The following is a 27776-nucleotide window of genomic DNA, read 5'->3' on the forward strand; positions in this document are numbered from 1 at the left end:
GGCTCTATGGCTTAGTTGGTTAAAGCGCCTGTCTTGTAAACAGGAGATCCTGGGTTCGAATCCCAGTAGGGCCTTAGAGTTTTGATTTTCACTAGAAAGCCAGTTCTTCGTTAACCTGTACTGTACCTGAATTCTCCACTGTACTCAGTGTACTGCCAGCTCTAATGCAATCAATTATGGATTATGTGAAGGCAATATTCCCAAGCTGAAAGAAGAAAATGAGAACCTTGTGAAGTTTTGAATTAAATTCCGGCAGATCTTTTTTTCCAACAAATATTTATTGAGTTTCTCTGTGTATGCACAGATTCAAAACCTATATAGATGTAGATTGTCTCATCTCTAGAATCCAGGAACGTCCAACTCTATAGCTGATTTCAGAAGAGTTCATATAAATTAATATACTACCATAAAGTAGTAAGTCTATCATAAAACAGATGGGAAATTAGCATAGTTGCAGGGTCCTACTTGCCTTTTGAAGAGAACAGGAGGAAAATAATTTTTAAAGCCCTGTTAACCCTCTTATAAAATGAACTAGGAACACTTTATAGTGACGGCCAGTTAGAAGCTGTATTTGCCAGAGGCTGGTGCATCTCTGGGGCTGGAACAAAAGTGCTGAAGGAATAGAGCAAATTAAGGAAAATTTTCAAACATCCAAAGCTAATAAGGGCCAACCTTACTGGATTAGTTTCATTTGCATGTGTTTGCATATCTCATTATTTTGGCCATTAATTCAACACAGATTTATTGACTGCCTTGTATGTGCCAGGTACTGCTCCAAGGCCAGGGGTAGGACAGTTTAATAAATGCCAACCCCTCACCATCCCTCCACCCCAACAAATTCTTACCCTCATGGACCTTATCTTCTAGAAGAGTATGGAAGATAATGAATAGATAAAAACATAACATAAATATTATGTCAGATTGTGGTGAATTCTATGGAGAAAAATTAAGCAAACAAAGAAGATGAGGAGTGTATGAGTAGAAACCAAAAAGATTTCTCTGCCCTTCTTATAAGCCACTAGCGGATCTATTTTTTGTTTTCCTTTATCTTTTATGAGAAGTGATCACAGGATGACTCTCATCGCCATGTTATTCTAACAACCCTAGGTAACATCCTTAAATAGTTAATTGACTTTCAGCTTTACCTTTGCTGCACCCTATTACATGCTGCCCCTCGTTAGATTCCGACCCTGGACAGGGAACCATTCGAAGTCACATCAGAATGCCTGGGTACAACCCTCAGCTGTCCTCTTTAATAACTATGTAGTTTAGGCAAACTACATAACTTCACTGGGCTTCACTTCCCTTGTTTCTTTAATGATAATGGAATTGCTATAAGAACGTTTTCAAGAATAAATACAAATAAATTACTGTTTAACAAAAATGCATTCAGTAAGGGTCAGCATTATTATTATTTGAACAAACATTTTTGGGGCCAAGTGTTTAGTTCTTCAAACCACACTTTAAGATCTTATTTCATTTTATGATAGAAATCCCAAAGCTTAACAATTTACTAACTTCTACTAGCAAGTAAACAAAATCTATCCTTTTTTTCTATTCATACATGTACAGAAACAATACCGAATTTTAAAATAATTAGGGAAATAGATCAACAGTTAAATAAAATATTTAAGAAAGAGTGCATGAAAATGTTGGCCTCATATATTCTAGTTGAGGTAGCAAATATATAGAAATTTACACAATAATAAAAATCAGGATCATCATGATTAAATTCCATACCTAAAAGCTCTTCTCTGAATTAAATTATCCTAAGCACAAAAAATTTGTTCAATAAATATTCATTTTGGTGCAGTCAGTGTGCTTTTGATTATGGCCACCAAGTATTTGGATATTTAGAAACACCTTAAAGCATTTCTAAGTTTAGCAATATATCTGTTTAATAGATAGAATTATGCTTCTGTTTTATTTGCTTTTTGTGAAATTTCTGAATCTCAAACTGCTGTCAAAAGACTGCATCTGGTTAGTAAATTATTCATAGAATACAAAAACAATGAAGAAAACATCAAACAACTGCCATTGACAGTGGAACACTGTGTATTCAGAAAATAATTGTAGCACATCAAAATGTAATAGATTCTGGCTGAGTATGATCATAGTGACCACTTTCATAGTTTTTATTTATCCAAAAACACAGTAGGCAATCCACACATGATTTTGCAACTGTTTGCTTTCTTTTTTTTTGTACTTTTTTTTTTTTTTTTTTTTGGTGGAGACGGGGTTTCACCGTGTTAGCCAGGATGGTCTCCATCTCCTGACCTTGTGATCCACCCGCCTTGGCCTCCCAAAGTGCTGGGATTACAGGCATGAACCACTGCACCCGGCCACAACTGTTTTCTTATACAGTTATAACGATGTTTACATAAAATGGAATAGTTGACCTAACATATTTAAAAAGCTGCATACAATAGTCTCAATACTTCAAAACTTACTAATAATCACAAATTATTTGCCCCAAAACTAGATATATGCTGGAACTTGCTGAAAAAGTAACCAAAATAATAGACCTTGGTAGCAAACGGTTTGCTTATACATCACCTATTAAAAAGATTCTCCTATCAGCATCCCAGAATGGAACTTGTACTGTGACAAAAGAATATAACTGTGTTTCAAATCTATAAAACAACTTCATTGAAGGAAGTAGAGTGGAAAGCTGCTGAACTAAGTAACTTTGGAAATTAGTAGAGTCTGCAAGACTAAAGTCAAAAAGAACTGTACATAACATTGTACTCTAGTTGATTAAGTCATTTACCAGGAAAGTATGGATTAACAATTCTGAAACCCCTCTACATGGATACTGGAATTGAACAATTAAATAAATGAATGCTAGATGGTGAGAGCCAGGCTTCTCACTTTGGGAGTGAATTACAGAGAAGCAAGGGAAGAAGGCTGGAATGATCCAGGTGATAATGGATTGGAATTGGAAATATCAGTATGAACTCAAATTTAGCTTAATATAGATACAAACAGATATATAGATTTATAGATATTTGTATGTATATAATATGTATATATATTATGTACACATAAAACACACAAGCATGTATTTTGTTGGTCTGTCAGCTGAGAGGGCCTAAAGGCAACAATATCCCATTAGCAATAAGGACACCTAGTGCCCAGATCTTGGTTTCTAAAACAATTTTCTAATAAAAGGAACCAGGGCTCCTTGGAGAAGTTGTGAATGGTAGGACTGGGGAGGAAATATACAAGATAAGCCTGGATAATCTTGTAGTGCCAGAAACTATGAAAGTGCTGAAAAACAACATGATGATGATGGTATGTCAAGGGACACAGAACCCAACTAAAAGTCTTTCTAATTGCCAAAGAACCCTCTGCAGATCTTCAGAACTCTCCCTGTCAGTAGCCCTCTTCCCCTTCGTACTTTGCCTGTGAATTTTAGTTACATTGGCTTCCTTGAATGCTAACTCCCCAACTCTAGAAGATTGTTGGGCTCTCTTTACGTTTCTGCGACTAAATGAGCAGTACTTTTTATTTACTGATTTTGGATTAAATTTATAAATGTAATATAATTTATATAAATTTATAAAGAAAAGTGATATATTTATGATGACCAATCCAAGAACATAGAACGAATATCCATTTGTTTAGGTCTACTTTCACTTCTTTTTTCTTTGTTCTTAGTTGTTTAATGTGAATGTGGGATTGTTTTGTTTTTTGAGATAGAGTCTCTCTCTGTTGCCTAGGCTGGAGTGCAATGGCACTATCTCGGCTCACTGAAGCCTCAGCCTCTCTGGTTCAAGCGCTTCTCCTGCTTACCTGGGATTACAAGTGTGGGCCACCACTCCTGGCTAATTTTTGTATTTTAGTAGAGACGGGGTTTCGCCATGTTGGCCAGGCTGGTCTAGAACTCCTGCCTCAAGTGATCTGCCAACCTCAGCCTCCCAAAGTGCTGGGATTACAGGCATGAGCCCCTGCACCCTGTCATGGTGTGGGTTTTTATTATAGAAAGTTCCTTCATTTCAAGGGTTCACAGGGCCCAGACAACCTCAGTATATCTGGCCTTCCTCTGGTCTCCTTGCACTTACTTATGAAAAAGAACCTGTAAAAACTCTCCCTTTTAGCCACTGTCATTAGATCAATTTGCTGAGCTTCTATTCTCAGGTGGAGCCCTCTCCTCCTTTTAGTAGGCGAATGACCATTACTAATTTCTGGATTTTCCAGTTCTGAGGGCCATCAGAAGTTCATTTTCTTTCTCCTCATTTCCTCTCTTACAGTTGTTGTACCTTGCATCTGTTGTTGAGTAGTTCCTACTCAGTCATATTTGAGAGTTTGTGAGAATACTTAATTACCTCATTTTGTTGACGATATTGCTGGTGGGTTTTTGTTCATTTGGTTTTTTATCCTAATTGTTATGCCTTTTTAATGGAGTGATTCAGAAAGACTCAGCACATATGTTACAGCAATCTTCTTGCCACAAATCTTCCACTATTTTATATTTAACCGAAGTACTCTTACTTCCTAATTGACATATTTAAATGTATGTTTTTAAAAGGCAAGATTATTTTCTTCTATCTTAATGTGGACAATCATATCACTCATTCCAAGTACCACAGAAGAAATCTGCTTGTCTTCCAGAGTTAGTTTCTATGGTGTTTCCTCTTCAAATCACTTATTCTGAGCTCCTCTCCTGCTTGATACAGTCAAGTCTCTGAAACGAGGTCACAAACTCATAGCAGTTACTTTAACCAGACACAGCCTTCCACCTTCAGACCTTCACATATGCTATTTTTCTCTGTTTTTAACTCTCTTCACCCTGTTGTTATGTACTTACTGCCTTCATATTCTTTAGTATTAGATAAATGATATTTTTCCCAGGAAAACTTCTCTCAGCAAAGTATCTCTGAGGATAGGAAACTGGTCTTGTTTATTGTATTCCCAGAACATAGGAAGCCCTGGCATATTGTAGGTCTTTTCTGAAATATGACTGCTTCCATAGCACTCTGTATTTCATCAGTCATAGAATTTGTTACTTTTATATTTAGTGTGTATTTATTATTATTTTTTATTTCTTTTTGAGACAGGGGTTTTGCTATGTTGTCCAGGCTGGTCTCAAACTCCCACCTCGACTTCCCAAAGTGCTGGGATTACAGGTGTGAGACACCTGTACAAAGCCTATTTTTAGTATTTATTTAGTGCCTACATTTCCTAGTGCAATTCCATGATTGCAGTGATTATAAATATCCTTTTCACCACTGTATCTTCAACACTTATCACAGTGTGTAAGTGAATAAACAACAAATAAATCACATGTAGTCAAGGTGCCTTTTTAGTTTACTGTCATTCTCCTTTACATATTATTCTACCATAGCTCTTTACACTACTGGAGTGCAATTATCTGTTTACATATCAGTCTCCCTGAGATAGTGGGCTTCTAATCCTTAACACCTATTACACAGTTTGACCTTTTAACTAACTATTAAATAAATTAATATATCTTTTAAAACAAACAAAAACTTTATGGTTATGTTAAGAATATCAAGCTGATTCCCTCTAAATGCTTCATATAAGTGGCATGGATAGAAAAAGAAAAGGTGTTATATATTGACAGATGTATGTATACTAGTGATGTAAGAGAGACAATTTAATAACTTGGTCCTATAGTGTATGCGTGCAATTTCTTTCCTTGCAAACATGAAATAATGGACTTCAGTCCTAGGACTGTTTTAATCCTCAAAGCTGAAAAAGAGGGTTCCCCCCCAATTTTCACTTTTGAATTATTTCTGACTAATTACAAAAAAAATTTCAGACAATAAAATTACATAAACAATATATAATAGTTGTAGTGTTGTTCAGCAAATACCTCTGTCTACCAGCCTTCCGGGCTCATGGTAGTAGTGCACTTTCTGTCCCCGTTGTATTTGAGAGAGCCCATGTGACTAATTCTGGCAATGAGTTGTGAATGAAAGAATGTCTACTACTTCCATTCTGCAGGTATTTAATTGCCAATATGAAATACTCCGGAGTTCTCTTTTGTTCTGCTATGGGGTCAGCGATGTTTCCAGAAAAGCTGCTCCATCACAGTGATCTCAGAGTGAGAATGATGTTGACCAGGGGCCCCAGCCAACTCTCAGTGGATATGTGGCATGAGCAAAAAACAAATCTTTGTGGTTTTAAGCCACACAGAATTTGAGTTAACTTGTTACCTCAGCATAACCTAGTCTTTCCTGATTGTTACAAAAGGAGCTATTCGAAACATGAAAACAAGAGCTGTATGATAGATGGGTAAACCATGATAACATCAAACGTAGGTCCAAGAGAGTACTTGAATTTGAGTTTAGTTCTTGGCCATTTTGGGTGCCAAAGCAAAAGATGAAATTTGCTGAGTTATTTAATTTTCATCCTATAATGTTGAAAAGCTTATTTTTTATTTCTATCAAAAGCTTTTTCCAACTCTACTCAATTTTTATTATTTGATTTTGTATTGTAGTAGAAAACATTCTGAAGGACTGAGTACTTAACTAGAATTTCTCAAAACGAATATCCTATCTTTAACCATGGAACTGATTGTCCAGTGTGGAAACCAGTACATATATCTGATTTCTACTTACCAAATTGAAAGTGCATAGTCTTTGATACCACACATACATTGGGTTCCATCTCTACTAAACACTAGATGTAACTACTTTCTAGCTGGGTGATTTAGTAAATAGATAATGAGATATTTTGCAGACTAACTTTAAAAATGGAAAATATCTGCCAAATATGTAGCACATAATAGACTCTAAATAAGTAGTTGTTCTTAATACTATTATTACTTTATCCACATAAATATAAAATGTAGACATAATACTTTGCACAAGGACTCATAAAGTTTATTCAAATTCTTCAGCATGACCTTTCAGCTTTTCTTTACTCATTCTGCAATTTATCATCCATCACTTTCCATCAGAAACCCTCCAGCCTCAGACAGATGAGTATCCTTGGTTTTCCAAGACCTTTCTTTGTGACGTCTTTGCTGAAGCTCTTCCTTGTCCTCTCTTTCTCTGGCTGGGAGGGCAACAAAAATGTTATCAATTCTTAAAGGCATTTTTTGAACTTTGATAGAATTTATTGTTGATTCTAGGGAACCCAGCATTTTATCTATTTTACAAATGATTTTCTAAATATTACTTAATTGTAATAATAGTAATTTATATTTGCTTATATGCCCTTAGTCTTCAAAAAAGAGTTTTAGTCCTTAAGGAAATAAATAATTGGCCCCACTGGGAATTGAACTTTAGTTCTACAATTTAAAAAACAGTATGATGCTGTAATGCAGGGATTCTCTAGCTTAAATGTATGTTTGAGTCACCTAGTGAATGAGTTAAAAACAGTTTCTTGAGGTTTACCCCCAGAGGTTTTAATTCTTGTTTTGTTAAGGGCCCAGAAATGTGAATTTTTAATATGCACTCCAAGTGATTTTGAAGCAAGTGAATCATATTTGCAGAACTCCAGCTTTAAGTACAGTGTTACACACAGACCTGAATTGAGAGGGATGTCCATCTATACATACATCAACATTTTTGTACCTATTCATGAACATTCACTTACCCTCTTATTTCAGGGAAAGGAAGAGTTAGCATTATTGAACATCTACCATATTCCAGGTCAATCTTATTTAATTGACCCAACAATCCTGACAAACATGTATCATAATCAGTTCTTTGAAAATGAGAAAACAAGTTCAATGATGTTTACTGTAACATAGTAAGTGCCAGGCATCTGGGAGAATTTGCAGCCCACTTTCCACTGGTTTCTTTAGTCAGACATAAAAACCATAACAACTAAAGTCTACTAACCTATCACACATGGTTTTGAGTTGGGGGAAAAATGTGAAACCACTGTCTTTACTGAAAGAGCTTTTCAAATATTACCTCATAATGTTAATTATAATAATTATTACATTCATTCATTCATTATTCACTATTATTGTTATGATTTCTATTGAGGGTGTGTCTCATCTCTCCCTACTAAAACTATTTTTTCCTAGAAAAAGTTCTGTCTTCAGAACTTCTACCAACTCAGAACTTTTAAAAAATCACTCTTATCTTACTTGTTTTTTTTAGCAGGTTGGTGTCATCAAAATTCGGTGAAGCACTTGAATGAAAGTTTCCCAGAGGATTTCATTCTTATGGGATTTATCAAATATCCATGGCTGGATTTTCTTCTCTACTGTGTCCTCTTGACCTTCTACATGTTCACATTGTTGGGAAATATTGCTATTATTCTGGTCTCTCAACTAGATTCCCAACTTCATAGTCCTATGCATTTCTTTCTCACCAGTCTTTCCTTCTTAGATCTCTGTTTCACCACCACAACAGTACCTCAAATGCTATTCAATTTAGGGGGTCCCAACAAGAACATCACTTAAATAGCCTGTATGGCCCAGGCCTATGTAGTTCACTGGCTAGCCTGTACTGAATGTGTCCTTCTTGGCATCATGGACTTAGACCGCCATGTGGCTGTCTGTAAACCTCCAAGGTACACTATAATCATAGACCATAAGGTCTGCCAGCACCTGTCCAGCACTGCTTGGTTAATTGGTCTGGCCAATTCACTGCTGAAGTCAACACTCACAATTTAGCTGCCCCTGTAGCAGTGTATAGCTCAGATCTTCCTTTAGTTAGAGTGTGTCACCTAACAGTGTCTAACGGTAACAACCTTTGAGATCCGCTACAGCATTCTATCTGAGGCCAACCTCATGCCAGGGAGCTCTAAACCAAAGATTGAAGATGGTGGAGATACCAGGGCCTGCCAACTTTTCACATACCTGGGATTTCTTTAGTGAGAAACCTTTGTTCTAGAACTCCCCATTGGCTGGCAATGGGGATGTGAAGTAAGAAGGTACAGCTTAAACACCAGCAATCAAGGAAAGGACTGCAATTATCATAACAACCAGCAGACACATAACTAGCATAATGAGCATGTGAATGGAGTGGCCAAGGTGGCAGAGATAAAGACTACACAAGAGTGCAACAGAATAAACTCCCATTTACTGAAGCAGAAATAACAGGTGCTGCCTGTAAAGGTCCAAAGTGCCAGCAACAGATACCAATGCTAAGACTTTCAATGGCTCTATTCCTCAAGGAAACCAACCAGCCACTTGGCAGGTTGATAATAATAGACCCATTCTACCATAGGCAGGCCAGGGATTAATCTCACAGGAATAGATACCTATTCCTGGTATGGGTTTAACATTCTTGTTCATATAGCCCCAGTCAGGGCTACTATTTAGGGATATTTGGGTTTATATGCATGAAATCTCACAAAAGCTAGTGTGTGACCATACAAACTGGCGAGGAGACCCACTTCCAGTAAGCCCATAATGATGGGACTCACTGGTCCTATTCCAAACCACATTATCTAGAAGCACCTGGTCTGACAGAGTTTAACAGGCTTGCTGAAGGCACAGCTGCAGCACCAGCTCAGAGGTAATATGGCATTCTCCAGGATGCAACGTATGTATTACTGAATTAGAGCTCCTAAATGGTGCTGTGTCTCCAATAGGAAGAAAATGTGAGTCCAGGAACCAAAATGTGGAAGCAGGAGTGGCCCCATTAATCATTACTTCCAGAGGACCACTTGGGGATTTGTGCTTCCTATCCCCACAATTCTGAGTTTGGCAAAGTTAGACTTCTAGTCTCAAAGGCAGTCCACTCTTGCCAGGGAGTATAGCAAGAAGCCCATTGAAGTAAAAGCTACAACTGCCACCTAGGCATTTTGAGATCCTTGTGTCCAGGGATCAGAAGACAAGAGAATGTAGAGCTGTTTTTACATAGTGAGGTCAGGGTGGAATACATATGAAGCTCAGATGGTTCACTTAGTTGCCTCTTGATATACCCTTGTTCAACTGTAGTCATACATGGACAACTAGACAAACAGAATAGAACAAAGAACCAAGAGGAAAAATACTTTTATTTGTAAATAAATGGGCCTGAGGATTAGTGAAGAAAAACGAATTATTCGATAACAAATGTGAGACAATTGAGTATTCATGCAGAAAAATGCAAATAAAACTGAATCACTGACTCATATCATACCCCTCCCAAATGTATCCTAAATATAAGATATTAGTTTATAAAAACAAAATTTTGGGACCTGGAGCAAGATGGCCAAATAGGAACAGCTCCAGTCTCTAGCTCCCAGTGCCAGCAACACAGAAGACGGGTGATTTCTGCATTTTCAACTGAGGTACTGGGTTCATCTCACTAGGGAGCGCCAGACAATCAGTGCTGGTCAGCTGGTGCAGCCCAACCATCAAGAGCTGAAGCAGGGCGAGGCATCGCCTCACCTGGGAAGTGCAAGGGGGAAGGGAATTCCTTCTCCTAGCCAGGGGAACTGAGACACACAACACCTGGAAAATTGGGTAACTCCCACCCTAATACTGGGCTTTACCAAGGGTCTTAGCAAACGGCACACCAGGAGATTATATTCCACGCCTTGCCGGGAGGGTCCCAGGCCCACAGAGCCTCCCTCATTGCTAGCACAGCAGTCTGCAATCTAACTGCAAGGCAGCAGCGAGGCTGGGGGAGGGGCGCCCACCATTGCTGAGGTTTAAGTAGGTAAACAAAGCCACCTGGAAGCTCGAACTGGGTGGAGCCCACAGCAGCTCAAGGAGGCCTGCCTGTCTCTCTAGACTCCACCTCTGGGGACAGGGCATAGCTAAATAAAAAGCAGCAGAAACCTCTCAGACACAAATGACCCTGTCTGACAGCTTTGAAGAGAGCAGTGGATCTCCCAACATGGAGGTTGAGATCTGAGAACAGACAGACTGCCTGCTCAAGTGGGTCCCTGACCCCTGAGTAGACTAACTGGGAGACATCCCCCACTAGGTGCAGACCGACACTTCACATAGAGGGGTACACCTCTGAGATGAAGCTTCCAGAGCAAGAATCAGACAGGAACACTCACTGTTCAGCAATATTCTATCTTCTGCAGCCTCCGCTGCTGATACCCAGGCAAACAGGGCCTGGAGTGGACCCCAAGCAATCTCCAACAGACCTACAGCTGAGGGTCCTGACTGTTAGAAGAAAACTAACAAACAGAAAGGACACCCACACCAAAACCCCATCAGTACATCACCATCATCAAAGACCAAAGGCAGATAAAACCATAAAGATGGGGAAAAAGCAAGGCAGAAAAGCTGGAAATTCAAAAAATAAGAGCACATCTCCCCCTCAAAAGGAATGCAGCTCATCGCCAGCAATGGATCAAAGTTGGACAGAGAATGACTTTGACGAGTTGAGAGAAGAAGGCTTCAGTCCATCAAACTTCTCAGAGCTAAAGGAGGAATTACGTACACAGCACAAAGAAACTAAAAATCTTGAAAAAAGAATGGAAGAATGGATAACTAGAATAATCAATGCAGGGAAGGCCATAAACAAACTGACAGAGATAAAAACCATGACACGAGAAATACATGACAAATGCATAAGCTTCAGTAACTGACTCGATCAACTGGAAGAAAGAGTATCAGCGATTGAGGATCAAATGAATGAAATGAAGTGAGAAGAGAAGTCTAAAGAAGAAAGAGGAAAAAAAAATGAACAAAGCCTTCAAGAAGTATGGGATTATGTGAAAAGACCAAATCTACGTCTCATTGGGGCGCCTGAAAGTGAGGGGGAAAATGGAACCAAGTTGGAAAACACTCTGCAGGATATCATTCAGGAGAACTTCCCCAACCTAGTAAGGCAGGCCAACATTCAAATTCAGGAAATACATAGAATGCCACAAAGATACTCCTCGAGAAGAACAACTCCAAGACACATAATTGTCAGATTCGCCAAAGTTGAAATGAAGGAAAAACTGTTAAGGGCAGCCAGAGAGAAAGGTCAGGTTACCCACAAAGGGAAGCCCATCAGACTAACAGCAGATCTCTCGGCAGAAACTCTACAAGCCAGAAGAGAGTGGGGGCCAATATTCAACATTCTTAAAGAAAAGAATTTTCAACCCAGAATTTCATATCCAGTCAAACTAAGTTTCATAAATGAAGGAGAAATAAAATCCTTTACAGACAAGCAAATGCTTAGAAATTTTGTTACCACCACGCCTGCCCTGCAAGAGACCCTGAAGGAAGCACTAAACATGGAAAGGAACAACTGGTACAAGCCATTGCAAAAACATGCCAAAATGTAAAGACCATCAATGCTAGGAAGAAACTGCATCAACTAACGAGCAAAATAACCAGCTAATATCACAATGACAGGATCAAGTTCACACATAACAATATTAACCTTAAATGTAAATGGACTAAATGGTCCAATTAAAAGACACAGACTGGCAAATTGGATAAAGAGTCAAGACCCATCAGTTTGCTGTATTCAGGAGACCCATCTCACATGCAGAGACACACATAGGCTCAAAATAAAGGGATGGAGGAAGATCTGCCAAGCAAATGGAGAACAAAAAAAAGCAGGGGTTGCAATCCTAGTCTCTGATAAAACAGACTTTAAACCATCACAGATCAAAAGAGACAAAAAAGGCCATTATATAATGGTAAAGGGATCAATTAATCAGGAAGAGCTAACTATCCTAAATATATATGCACCCAACACAGGAGCACCCAGATTCATAAAGCAAGTCCTTAGAGACTTACAAAGAGACTTAGACCCCCAAACAATAATAATGGGAGACTTCAACATCCCACTGTCAACATTAGACAGATCAACGAGACAGAAAGTTAACAAGGACATCTAGGAATAGAATTCAACTCTGTACCAAGCAGACCTAATAGACATCTACAGAACTCTCCACCCCAAATCAACAGAATATACATTCTTCTCAGCACCACATAATTGTAAGTAAAGTACTTCTCAGCAAATATACAAGAACAGAAATTATAACAAACTGTCTCTCAGACCACAGTGCAAACAAACTAGAACTCAGGACTAAGAAACTCAATCAAAACCGCTCAACTACATGGAAACTGAACAATCTGCTCCTGAATGACTACTGCGTACATAACGAAATGAAGGCAGAAATAAAGATGTTCTTTGAAACCAATGAGAACAAAGATACAACATACCAGAATCTCTGGGACACATTTAAAGCAGTGTGTAGAGGGAAATTTATAGCACTAAATGCCCACAGGAGAAAGCTGGAAAGATCTAAAATTGACACTCTAACATCACAATTAAAAGAACTAGAGAAACAAGAGCAAACACATTCAAAAGGTAGCAGAAGGCAAGAAATAACTAAGATTAGAGCAGAACTGAAGGAGATAGAGACACAAAAAACCCTCCAAAAAATCAATGAATCCAGGAGTTGGTTTTTTGAAAAGATCAACAAAAGTGATAGACCGCTAGCAAGACTAATAAGGAAGAAAAGAGAGAAGAATCAAATAGACGCAATGAAAAATGATAAATGGGAGATCACCACTGACCCCACAGAAATACAAACTACCATCAGAGAATACTATAAACACCTCTACGCAAATAAACTAGAAAATCTAGAAGAAATGGATAATTTCCTGGACGCTTACACTCTCCCAAGACTAAACCAGGAAGGAGTTGAATCCCTGAATAGACCAATAGCAGGCTCTGAAATTGAGGCAATAATTAATAACCTACCAACCAAAAAAAGTCCAGGACCAGACGGATTCACAGCTGAATTCTACCAGAGGTACAAGGAGGAGCTGGTACCATTCCTTCTGAAACTATTCCAATCAATAGAAAAAAAGGGAATCCTCCCTAACTCATTTTATGAGGCCAACATCATCCTGATATCAAAGCCTGGCAGAGACACAACAAAGAAAGAATTTTAGACCAATATCCCTGATGAACATCGATGCAAAAATCCTCAATAAAATACTGGCAAACCGAATCCAGCAGCATCAAAAAGCTTATCCACCATGATCAAGTGGGCTTCATCCCTGGGATGCAAGGCTGGTTCAACATATGCAAATCAATAAATGTAATCCAGCATATAAACAGAACCAAAGGCAAAAACCACATGATTATCTCAATAGATGCAGAAAAGTCCTTTGAGAAAATTCAATAGCCCTTCATGCTAAAAAATCTCAGTAAATTTGGTATTGATGGAACGTATCTCAAAATAATAAGAGCTATTTATGACAAACCCACAGCCAATATCATACTGAATGGGCAAAAACTGGAAGCATTCCCTTTGAAAACTGGCACAGGACAGGGATGCCCTCTCTCACCACTCCTATTCAACATAGTGTTGGAAGTTCTGGCTAGGGCAATCAGGCAAGAGAAAGAAATAAAGGCAATTCAGTTAGGAAAAGAAGAAGTCAAATTGTCTCTGTTTGCAGATGACATGATTTTATATTTAGAAAGCCCCATCATCTCAGCCCAAAATCTCCTTCAGCTGATAAGCAACTTCAGCAAAGTCTCAGGATACAAAATTAATGTGCAAAAATCACAAGCATTCTTATACACCAGTAACAGACAAACAGAGAGCCAAATCAGGAATGAACTTCCATTCACAATTGCTTCAAAGAGAATAAAATACCTAGGAATCCAACTTACAAGGGATGTAAAGGACCTCTTCAAGGAGAGCTACAAACCACTGCTCAGTGAAATAAAAGAGGACACAAACAAATGGAAGAACATACCATGCTCATGGACAGGAAGAATCAATATCGTGAAAATGGCCATACCGCCCAAGGTAATTTATAGATTCAATGCCATCCCCATCAAGCTACCAATGACTTTCTTCACATAATTGGAAAAAAACTGCTTTAAAGTTCGTATGGAACCAAAAAAGAGCCTGCACTGCCCAGACAATCCTAAGTCAAAAGAACAAAGCTGGAGGCATCATGCTACCTGACTTCAAACTATATTACAGGGCTACAGTAACCAAAACAGCATGGTACTGGTACCAAAACAGAGATATAGACCAATGGAACAGAACAGAGTCCTCAGAAATAATACCACACATCTACAGCCATCTGATCTTTGACAAACCTGAGAAAAACAAGAAATGTAGAAAGGATTCCCTATTTAATAAATGGTGCTGGGAAAATTGGCTAGCCATAAGTAGAAAGCTGAAACTGGATCCTTTCCTTACTCCTTATATGAAAATTAATTCAAGATGGATTAGAGACTTAAATGTTAGACCTAATACCATAAAAACCCTAGAAGAAAACCTAGGTAATACCATTCAGGACATAGGCATGGGCAAGGACTTCATGTCTAAAACACCAAAAGCAATGGTAACAAAAGCCAAAATTGACAAATGGGATCTAATTAAACTAAAGAGCTTCTGCATAGCAAAAGAAACTACCATCACAGTGAACAAGCAACCTACAGAATGGGGGAAAATTTTTGCAATCTACTCATCTGACAAAGGGCTAATATCCAGAATCTAGAAAGAACTCAAACAAATTTACAAGAAAAAAACAAACAACCCCATCAAAAAGTGGGCAAAGGATATGAACAGACATTTCTCAAAAGAAGACATGCATACAGCCAACAGACACAAGAAAAAATGCTCATCATCACTGGCCATTGAGATACCACAAAACCACAATGAGATACCATCTCACACCAGTTAGAATGGCAATCATTAAAAAGTCAGAAAACAACAGGTGCCCGAGAGGATGTGGAGAAATAGGAACACTTTTACACTGTTCGTGGGATTGTAAACTAGTTCAACCATTATGAAAAACAGTATGGTGATTCCTCAAGGATCTAGAACTAGAAATACCATATGACCCAGCCATCCCATCACTGGGTATATACCCAAAGGATTATAAATCATGCTGCTATAAAGACACATGCACACGTACGTTTATTGTGGCACTATTCACAATAGCAAAGACTTGGAATCAACCCAAATGTCCATCAGTGACAGACTGGATTAAGAAAATGTGGCACATATACACCATGGAATACTATGCAGCCATAAAAAAGGATGAGTTTGTGTCCTTTGTAGGGACATGGATGCAGCTGGAAGCCATCATTCTCAGCAAACTATCGCAAGAACAGAAAACCAAACACCACATGTTCTCATTCATAGGTGGGAATTGAACAATGAGATCACTTGGACTCAGGAAGGGGAACATCACACACCGGGGCCTATTATGGGGAGGGGGAGAGGGGAGGGATGGCATGGGGAGTTATACCTGATGTAAATGATGAGTTGATGGGTGCTGACGAGTTGATGGGTGCAGCACACCAACATGGCACAAGTATACATATGTAACAAACCTGCACGTTGTGCACATGTACCCTAGAACTTAAAGTATAATAATAATAATAATAAAGAAAATAAATAAATAAAAACAAAATTTGAAATAATTTGAAAAAATATAAGATCATATTTTAATTTTATAGGGTTAGAAAATATTTTCTTAAACAATATCCAAATAGTACAATCCATATAAAAATAAAAATAAATTTAACTAAATTAACCATAAAATCTTCTGTGCTCAGAAGATACCATAAGCAAAACAGAGAGATAGACCTCCAATTGGGATGTCAGAGATGGATCCAGGTTTTGTAGAACCTGAATCCTGTATAATCTGGAGGACCCTTTTGAAAAATAGAATACAAAATTATGAATGTGTAATTACCACAAATGCTCTTGCAGCCTTCAAAGCAACCCAGGCAAGTGAAGAATCCTAAGTATCAAAGACGTATAAAGAGCTTTTCATAAATCAGTAATAAAAAGACCAACAGTCCAAGAGGAAAGCATACAATGATACGAAACCAGTAATTAACAAATAAGGAAATACAAATTAGATGATTCTCACTAATAACAGAAAAATGCAAATTTTAAAAATCATATATAAAATTATAACAATAAGACTGGAATAAGTTTTAAAGTCCAGTGATACCAAAAGTTGAAGAAGCCACTGCACTCCATAGGCGACAGAGCCAGACTCTGAAACAAACAAACAAACAAACAAACAAAAAAGGTCGAAGAGGATGTTGACCAGCAAGAACTCTCACACAGTACTAGAAGGAGTATAAACTGATAGTAATTTAGCAATATCAGTGCACAGATTTCCAGCTAGCACATTGTGGCACGTAGTTGGGCTATGAATGTATGACAGGTGTGCTGTTGAGATACAGATCTCCTGAGAGAGGCCTGGCAAGACTATGGGAAATTAATATCTGTAGTTCTGGTTGCTTCCAGCCACAATCAGTTTTATACATTGCTTCCAGTTTGTTATACAATGATCACTTATGTACCATGAGAGGAGAAGGGTTGAGAATAACTGTTTCCGTTAGAATTCTTAGTTGCAAGCATCAGAATCCACTCTACAGATGAAATAGTACAAGAATTTATTAAGAATATCAGTTGACTTAGAGTCTCCTGAAAGGCCAGAGAAAACACTAGAATTATGCAGTCAGGAAAAAATGCCCAAATTTCACTCCCAGACTGCTCATACAAGCAATCCCACAACAGTGGATAATTACCATCATTTTCAGTGTGAGCACGAAACACAGGAAACTACAGCATGGATCTTGGTCCCTTTTGCTTCTAAAAGTTCTTAACATGACCATACTGCCACTCTCATATACCGAATTCTGCACAGCAGCCCCTTCCTCAAAGTGCTGTCTTCTAAATTGAAGGTTTTCATGAATGCATCTTATTGGCAAAACCTATGTTACATGCCTGCTCACTACCAGCAGGGGAAGTTAAAAAATGGGTTTTTCTAGCACCTACCTTAAAGAGGTAGGAGTTATAACGGGGGAAAGTCACAGCTATAGGAAGGGTGCTCCAAGTATTCTGGGTAGCCACAAATATGTCAAATATTCACAACATCCAATACAATGCAGAGAAATGTACCCCTTTAGCAATTTCACTACTGGGTAAATGTCATTTAAAAAAAGCTAAATGCACTAGTGATGTTCTCACACATCCACAAAAGATGTACAAGAATGTTCTTGACAACACTGTTTGTAAACAATTTAATTCACACCAATAGGAGAATGATGAATATATTGGGGTACATTTATAATCTGGAATAGTGTACAGTAGTGAAAACGACCAGGCGCGGTGGCTCAAGCCTATAATCCCAGCACTTTGGGAGTCCAAGGTGGGCAGATCACAAGGTCAGGAAGGAGTTCAAGACCAGCCTGACCAAAATGGTGAAACCCCCATCTCTACTAAAATACAAAAATTAGCTGGGCATTGTGGCATGTGCCTGTAATCCCAGCTACTCAGGAGGCTGAGGCAGGAGAATCGCTGGAACCCAACAGGTGGAGGTGCAGTGAGCCGAGATTGCGCCACTGCACTCCTGGGCGACAGAGCAAGACTCCTTCTCAAACAAAACAAAACAAAACAAAATAAAATAAAACAAAACAAAACATGTAAAGGATTAGGCAAAAAAGATTAGTAAAGAAATATTTTAAAAACACACACACACATATATAAACACACACACACACACCCCTCATTTATGGATATTTTTAAAGTTATAGATAGATGCATAATCTAAAATGTTCATGAAAATGAAAGCCACCAAATTCTGGGATGGTTGCCATTTCTTTTTTGTTTTTCTTTTCTTTACTTTTTCAGACAGGGTCTCATTCTGTCGCTCAGGCTGGAGTGCAGTGCAGTGGCACAATCACAGCTCACTGAAGCCTCTACTTCCTGGCCTCAAGCAATCCTCCCACCTCAGTCTCCCGAGTAGCTGGGACTACAGGCGTGTACCACCTCAACATTACTAATCATCAGGGAAATGCAAATCAAACTACAGTGAGATATCATATGATTTCAGTCAGAATGGCTATTATCAAAAGACCAAAAAAAAAAAAAAAAACACAAACAGACGCTAATGAAGATGCAGAGAAAGGGGAACTTTCATACACTGTTTGTGGGAGTGTACATTGTATAGTATAGCCATTATGGAAAACACTGTGGAGTTTCTCACAAAACTAAAAATAGAACTATCAATCCAGCAATCCCACTCCTGGGTATTTATCCAAAGGAAAGGAAATCAGTATATCAAAGAGATGCATGGACCCCCATGTTTATTGCAGTATTATTCACAATAGCAAAGATACCAAATCAATGTACGTGTCCATCAGTGGATGAATGAATAAAGAAAATGTGGTATATTTAAGTAATGAAATATTATTCTGCCATTAAAAAAGAAGAAAATCGTATCATTTGCAGGAACATGGATAGAACTGGAGATTATTATGCTATGTGAAATAAGCCAGACGTAGAAAGACAAATATCACATATACTCATATGTGGGAACTAATAAAGTTGATCTAATGAAGGCAGACAGTAGAATGATAGTTATTAGAGGCTGGGATGGATGTGGGTGTAGGGGTGAAGAGAGGTTGGTTAATGGATACAAACATACGGTTACATTAAAGCAATAAATTATAATGTTAGTTGAGTACAGTGACTATAGTTAACAATTTATCATACATTTCAAAATACTTAGAAGTGAGATTTGAAATGTTCTCAACAGAGAGAAATGATAAATGCTTGTAGTGATGGATATCCTAAATACCCTGACTTGAGCATTACACATTCTATGCATGTAACAAAATATCACCTGTACCCCATAAATATGTACAAATATTATGCATCAATAAAACAGATAAATACATAAATATTTTGAAGATAAATCTGATAGGAGTTTGATGGATTTTATGTGAGGGTTAAAAAAACAGAGATGCCCAAGTTTCTGATTTGGACAAGTGGACAAAAGGGATGTTGGAAGAGGATCAGATTTGGGTGCAGAGATTACAAGTTTGGCTTTGAACATGTTTTGTTTGAGATGCCTTTAAGGCACCTAAACATAGAAGGAAAAACAATCATGACATTCAGTCACGGATTCAAATCAAATCTGGAGATGTGAATTTGAGACACATCCACAAATAAAATGAGATACCACTAAACTGACCAAAAATTTAGAAAAGTTGTAACACTTGTTGATCTTTGAAATGTGAGGTGGTTACAGCCTTTTGGAAAGCAAACTAACAGCATCTATTGTTAAAAATACGTATGTTCTTCCATCTAGCAATACTACTTATGAGAACCTATGTCCTATAAATAAAATTGTCTGTGCAAAACAGGTGTGCATAAGAATGTATATTGCAAACTTGTTCATGATGATAAAAACTGGAGCAGTATGACTGTTAATGAATTAGCTATTAAAATAAAACACAGTGGGGCCATTTTAAATAATTCTTAATAATCATTCCAGATGACTCACAACACTTTCTAGTAGGATTCTAGAGGTATAAAGAAAATATGGCCGGGCGTGGTGGCTCACATCTGTAATCCCAGCACTTTAAGGGGCCAAGACCAGCAGATGGCATGAGCTTAGGAGTTTGACACGATCATGGGCACATAGTGAGACCAGCCTAGGCAACATAGTGAGACCCCCGTCCCTACAAAAAATACAAAAATTAGCCAGGTTTGGTGGCCTGCCTGTAGTCCCAGCTAGTTGGGAGACTGAGGTGGGAGGATCTCTTGAGCTGTGGAAGCGGAGGTGGCAGTGAGCGCCTTTGCACTCCAGCCTGTGTGGCAGAACGAGACCCTGTCTATATGCAAGAATTTGTATATATATTACCTCATGTTTACAAAACAAAATTATCTCCCCTTCCTCTCCCCCAAATCCCATATATGTATATTATTAGACTTTGGTATCTAATGTGCTCCTGGGGCTCTTTACATGTTAATCGTTCAATACTCAAGAGTAACTGTGCTATACGCACCACTATTATTCTTTTGCAGGTAAGTAATATGGGGCATAAAGAACGTAAGTAACGACCCACAGCACAAAGATATCAAGATATACAAGTTAAGCTCAGAAACCAAGCTCTTAAACACTACACTGTCTCTCTGTATTCGCTTATAAATGTGTACGTCTATTTACCGTACAGGGAGAAAAATATGCAAGAATGCATACCGGGGAACTGACGTAGGCTGGGGCAAAGAGAAGGTGCTGATATGGATGGCTGGCGGTGCAGAGGAGGAGATAAACCCGGGCAAAAAAGAAAGAAAGAAAAAAAGATCAGGTTCTCCAGGCTGGGCAGCCATTCCTAGATTAACCAGGTATTGATACGGGAGGAAGAGGCTTTGCTGCAGGAATTCTCGGGTAATAGGAACAGACCACGGAATGGTATCGTACTATGACGGCTGGCAGGAGCAAACCATAGAGATGAACATTTCTAGAGTAGTGCGGCGACACTTCGGGATGTTGGCTGGTCCTTAGCGACGGGAGTTTTCAGGGCTTCAAGAGAGTAGGACCTGGGCTCTATAGGCTGGCCCTGGGCCGGGTGTAGACCCCATCTTCTCCTTTCCAGTCCGAGCTGCCATTAGCTGGTCTCCTGGAGTGACCCCAAACGAGGAGGACAGAGCTTCGTGCCTGACCCTAACCCAGGCTTCCGTACCCGTAGCCGGCCTGTCTTGGTGACTTGGAGTCAGGCCCCTCTTCTCCGAAGTTTCTGAGAAGCAGGACTCCTGAGTGTAAGAGGGTGGCCTTCTTGGAATCTGGTGGGTCCTTGACATATAGAAAACAGGGAAACTTGCCGGGCGCGGTGGTTCACGTCTGTAATTCCAGCACTTTGGGAGGTCGAGGCGGGTGGATCACCTGAGGTCGGGAGTTCGAGACCAGCCTGACAGACATGGAGAAACCCCGTCTCTACTAAAATACGAAACTAGCCGGGCGTGGTGGCACATGCCTGTAATCCCAGCTACTCGGGAGGATAAGGCAGGAGAATCGCTTGAACTCAGTAGGTGGAAGTTGCAGTGAGCCGAGATCGTGCCATTGCACTCCAGCCTGGACAACAAGAGCGAAACTCCATCCAAAAAAAAAAAAAAAAGAAAAGAAAACAGGGAAACTTTTCCCCAATCTTTAGGGTCACAAGTGTTTTAGAAATCAGATTTCGAACGATTTTTGAAAAGCAGTATGATGCATATGTGCTACATATGCATAACACCCCAGAGATCTGGTGAAGCCTGATATTCAGGCCTATTAATATTTCTGTAATAAAACATGAATATTCACCCTAAGACTATAAATAGCTTCATGTCATTTCAAGCCAAGTCTTGTTACAAAATATGTTTATGTTACTTTGGGTATTGCCATCAAATGACTTATGAAAATACTCTCAGTTTTTCAGAACTTTGAGGGATTTTGAATTTGTGGAAAAGGGATTGTGGACCTGTTCTGTTTAATATTTTCATTGCCTTATTTCTCTAATCATGCTCGTTTATCACACAGTGTAAAGGAAATGATTCCTTAATTAAGTTTTGTGAGTCTTACAGTTAATACCTTTTATTAGTCATTTTGTTTTTCGACAGATAGTTATTAATGATGTGCTATGTACCAGGCACTATTCTAGGCAGTGGAAGTATTGCAGTGTACAAAATACATGAAGCCCCTACTCTTATGGCACTTATTGTGAGGGTAACAAACAAAAAGCGAATTTTATTTGCCTTTTAATTGTGTTTTAATGTTGGGGTGATGAGAGTTATAAAGAAAAATATAGTAAGGTAAGAGGGCAGATAGTGGTGGAAAGCTATTTTTTTACAGGATGGGCTAGAAATATCTATTTGAGGAAACAGTTTGTGAGCATGCCTTAATGAAATGAGGGAATGTTTCATGCACAGGTTTGGGTAATGGTATTCCAAGAAGGTGTGAAGGCCCTCACATGGAATGCATTTCACATGTCTGGAACAGAAAAGAGTTGAAATAGAGTGAGCACAGGAAACATTGATAGGAAAAAGATTACTATTTTTATTTCTAAAATAGTCATATAAATTTCCATTACTGAGGTGTCAAATCCTCAAATTTCATCACTGTTAGCAAAACCTCAAAAACCTTTTCTGTTTTGCTTTTCTTAACGTGGCATAGGCAGCCTTTATAGTACACGTACTTAAAAAAAAAAAAACTGATGAAAGTTTTTCACCTTTGAATAACATTTTCTTTATTTTTTAAGATGAGTCTCCCTGGAGTATAAACCTGTCTGCAGTTACTCTTGAGTGAAAATGGTTACAGATTGTATCATACAGGATGGAGAATAGGAGAGACCTGTGATAGTAAAAATGGAGGAAGGTAACTCTTCTGTACGAGAAATTGACTTGCAGTAGAACAGCCAGCCCAGCCAGGAAGTCTTCTGCCAGTGCTTTAGACAGCTCTGCTACCAGGAGACACCTGGACCCAGGGAGGCTCTAAGCCAACTCTGGGAAATTTGCCATAAGTGGCTACGATCAGAGGATCATAACAAGGAGCAGATCTTGGAACTGCTGGTGCTGGAGCATTTCCTGTCCATCCCACCCGAGGAGCTCCAGTGTTGGGTACAAGAGCATCATCCATTGAATGGAAATGAAGCTGTGTCTTTGCTGGAAGATTGGAGAGGGAACTTCATGATCCTGGATTTCAGGTGGGAAGAGGAGGTGTGTCTTGTGGTAGCAAAGTGAGCATTCAATGGTTAGGTCAATAGTGAAGCAGTGAGGGCAACATTACTGAGTTTTCATTCCTATTAGGCTTCACTGGTAGTGTCAGTTCCTTTTTCTATATCATCTCTCCTTCTAATTCCATTGAGTCCCTTTTCCCTATTCTGTTTTCATAGGAATGTTTCCTGAGGTTTCAGATCTAGTTCCCACAGAAGTTTCCTCTCAAGTACAATGGTCCCTAATTGTCTCCAAGGCACATCCCAAGCAGATGGACTGGAAGTGCCCTGGGAGGAGGTGATATCCTGGGAGCTACACAGCAGTCACCATGTTATCACCTCCAACACATAGAGACCCTGCTCAAGGATGACCCTTTGGAACCCTATTCTCCACAAGAAAGAGGTAAGGAGGAAGAGGAGGAATCTATCTGGGAGGTGGGTAAGAGCAGGGGCTCTTGTTTGGCCAACCAAAGGCATCCTTTATAGTTCATTCATTAGCATCTCTAACCCTAACTCTCTCCTGAAACCCTCCCTGGCCCATCTGTCTCTGTCTTTATAAAGGAGAGCCTTTATCCTTGGCCTTTTAAGCAAAGATTTTTATTCTATTTGCTTTCACATATGCCTCTTTGATTTTCATTAAAGCATTAAATTATCACATTATTCTGTTACTTTTTATATCGCCTTTCCTTTATGGTAATCTACTAAATGTCTTCTTTGTCTCTACCCTTTGTCCCTTTAAGTGTTCTCTGCCTATTAGTGATAAAGTTACCTTTTAAACCTTTCACTTTGGCTACATTTCTGTCTTCTTCCACATTAAATTCTTTTTTCTTATCAATACCTCCCCCTACTTGTCACTCCAGTATAGATTAGGTACCCTTTTTCCTTTCCACATTCTCTGCATGCCAAATGTCCTTTCCATTTAAAAAGCATCCTCCTTCTCACATTCTGACCCTTTTTAAAAAGCATCTGTCTCCAGCAAACAGCAATGAAATGATTAGGAGAGCTGAGAAGTCAGTGCTTTTCTAGTATTTCCTGTGAGTTCAGGTGGAATGTTCATTTAAATGAGTTCAGTACACATTTAATTTATCTTCTTCAGGTCAAATTTTACTAAAATGTATTTTTTATTGTGTTCATAAAGGAATACTGACCTTTATTTATTAGGAATTGTTGGTTTACGCTGAATCTGCAAGCAATGCCCTATTTGGGAGAATATTAAGATGAAAGGGTTTTTTCCCCAAGCAATGGTATAAATACACTTTTGCCTTTCTGCTATAGTGGTTGTTGCTGTTGTTGTTTTTGAGACAAGGTTTCAGCCCAGGCTGGCAAAATCTCATCTCACTGCAACCTCCGCCTCCTGGGCTCAAGTAATTCTGCTGCTTCAGCTGCCCAAGTAGCTGGGACTACAAGCATGGGCCTGCTAATTTTTGTATTTTTTGTAGAGACGAGATTTTGCCATGTTGCCCAGGCTGGTCCTGGGCTCAAGCAATCCACCCACCTTGGCATCCCAAAGTGCTGGAATTACAGGCGTGAGCCACACACCTGGCCCTTGAATGCAACTCAAAGTTATTTACACACTTAGACTTTTTCAATATGCTCCGATGATTTGTATCCTGTTTTGGAGGTAAAGATTATTCCCAATCCCACTTTAGTATTATATAGATTATTTATTCTTAGGATATGTCTATTTCACTTTTGCTTTCTAGCACTTTCCTTCCTTAACTCAACTGAAAAAGTATTCACTGATTGTTGGGGGAACATGGCTAAAATGGAAATAAATGATCCATCGGGGGTTTACTCTCTCATCAATTTAAAAAGGTGACATTTCCATTCTGTTTAAAAATGTTTATAATGAAAAGTTAAAAAAGAAAGTGATATTTGAATGATTCATTTCCTATTTTAGACAGTGAAACTAGGCCTGAGACTGGTAATTTGGCTCCAAAGCAGGAAGCATCCAAAGGAATGGAATCACAGAAGACGCTGTTCAGTAGAATCTGCAGAGGCAGGAACATTTTTCAGGATACTCATTTTGGAGACCTTCATGAATGCAAGGACAGGTTTGAAAAGCATCAAGGAAGTTTAAAGGAAGGAAAAGAACACACATGTGATCAGTGTGGGAAGTTTCATGCACAACATCAGTCTTATTGGACATCAGAGAATCTATACATGGGAAAAACCCTCTATGTATAAACAACGTGGGAGAGTCCTCAGTCAAAACAAAACCTCTTTTAAACACCTCAGAATTCACACTGGTGAGAAACCTTATCAGTGTAACCAGTGTGGTACGTTTTAGTCGAGGCTCAGTCCTTATTAAACATCGGATAAATCACGCTAGGGAGGAGGCTTATGAGCGCAGTGAATGTGGTAAAACCTTCAGTAACAGCATGGGACTTACCCAGCATCAGAGATTCCATACCTTAATAAAATATTATCAGTGCAATGAGTGTAGGAAAGCTTTCAGGGAAAGTTCAAACCTCACTAAACATCAGCGAATTCATACAGGAGAAAAATCTTATGAATGTGATGAATATGGAAAAGCCTTTGGTGGAAGTTCTGATCTTACTGGACATCAGAGAATTCACACTGGGTAGAAACCCTTTGAATGTGATGAATATGGGAAGGCCTTCCATCTGAGCTGACATCTCACTGAACACCAGAGTCCACAACAGGAGTGACCTCACTTTCCCCAGTCACCCTGTGTACACTGAAGCTTCCATGCCTTTTTCTTCCATTTCTCCCCCTTTACACCCAGAATGCCCTCTTTGTTGTTTCCCCAATCAGATTTTATTACTTTTTTTTAGGTCTTCTTAGGTTGATTTTACTTTTTATTTTCTAAAATTTTATTTTATTTTGGATTCAGAGGGTACATGTGCAGGTTTATTACATGAGTATATTGCAAAATGGTGTTTGGGCTTGCCCATTAACCAAATAGTGACCATTGTACCAAATGAATAATTTGTCAACCCTCACTCCTATCCCAACCCGCTCCCCCGTCCCCAGTTTGTAGTCCCCAGTGTCTATTGTTTCCATCTTTATGTCCATATGTCCCCATTGTTTAGCTCCCACTTATAAGTGAGAACATGTGGTATTTGATTTTCTGTTTCTGATTTATGTAACTCAGGATAATGGCCTCCAGTTTCATCCATGTTGTTGCACAGAGCATGATTTTGTTCTTTTTTTGTGGCTATGTAGTATTTCATGTTTGTTGGCTGCTTGGATGCCTTCTTTTGAGAAATGTTGGTTTATGTCCTTTGCTCACTTTTTTTTTTCTTTTTTTTTCTTTGAGACGGAGTTTTGCTCTTGTTGCCCAGGCTGGAGTGCAATGGCACAATCTCGAGTCACCACAACCTCCGCCTCCTGGGTTCAAGAGGTTCTCCTGCCTCAGCCTCCCGAGTAGCTGGGATTACAGGCATGCGCTACTATGCCCGGCTAATTTTGTATATTTTTTTAGTAGAGACGGGGTTTCTCCATGTTGGTCAGGCTGATCTCGAACTCCTGACCTCAGGTGATCCGCCTGCCTCGGCCTCCGAAAGTGCTGGTATTACAGGTGCGAGCCACCGTGTCTGGCCTTTTGCCCACTTTTTAATGGGGTCGTTTTTTTTTTCTTTTTGAGTTGTTTGAGTTCCCTGTAGATTCCAGACATTAGTCCTTTGTCAGAGGCATAATGCAAATTTTTCTCCCATTCTGTAGATTGCCTGTTTACTCTGTTGATTGCTTCTTTTTCTGTGCCGAGGCTTTTTAGTTTAATTAAGCCCATTTGTCTATTTTTGTTTTTGTTGCATTTGCTTTTGGGCCAACCAAATTTTACATATGTCTTACCATAGCCCTGTTTAGAATAAACAAGCATTCTGAATGCTGAACCTCCTAGAGGTTGTGTAACAGTACCCATAATGTGTCATTAAAAACAGGTTTGGCTGAAATGTTAGTGAACCCCTTGGGCTCCTACCCTGTGTGCTTTCAGTTAACTTGGTGACAATTGGGTTTGCCTCCTGAAAACAAGATATTGCTTCTTGAGGAAGAGAAGAGCAATCCCTTTCTGGAGATATTGGAAAACACTAATACTCAAGTAGGCATTGGTCACCTTATGCAGAGGGAGCCTGTGATGCTGACCCAGACATACTCCAGGCTGCAATGAGAGTCAGAGGAAGATCCTTTCTAGATAGTATTTTGTACATTGCTGATGCCACTGTACACCAGACATCTAGGTAGGATAGACCCAAGGGGAAGTGCTCCTTATTCAGGCATCTTTATTTTAGCTAGTACAGAAAAAAATAAGATGGGCTGGACCTCAAGAGGAATTCTGAGATCCCAAAACAAAGTGGCATGTGTTGCAAATAAAAAGATAACTAGAAACTTCACTGGATTAGAAGACAGGTAGCAAGGTTCAAAGGCCACAAATGACAAAGGTACAGTATACCCTAGGAT

General features: G+C 39.1%; 1 long non-coding RNA gene and 1 other non-coding gene across 3 annotated transcripts in view; one reads left to right on the forward strand and one right to left on the reverse strand.

The window, feature by feature from the left end:
• On the forward strand, nt 1-74 carry TRNAT-UGU (transfer RNA threonine (anticodon UGU)). Its single transcript has one exon. It is a non-coding gene; the product is annotated as a tRNA-Thr (tRNA).
• Nucleotides 75-6834: 6760 nt separating this feature from the next.
• Nucleotides 6835-27776, reverse strand: part of LOC139363471 (uncharacterized) — a 48461-nt gene continuing 27519 nt past the window's right edge. For both annotated transcript variants that reach the window (XR_011623909.1, XR_011623910.1), the window contains exon 5: nt 6835-7026. This is a non-coding gene — a long non-coding RNA (uncharacterized lncRNA). The remainder of the gene's footprint in view (nt 7027-27776) is intronic.

This window comes from Macaca nemestrina, chromosome 5 (genome assembly GCF_043159975.1).
Source record: "Macaca nemestrina isolate mMacNem1 chromosome 5, mMacNem.hap1, whole genome shotgun sequence".
In the NCBI taxonomy this organism is placed as follows: domain Eukaryota; kingdom Metazoa; phylum Chordata; class Mammalia; order Primates; family Cercopithecidae; genus Macaca; species Macaca nemestrina.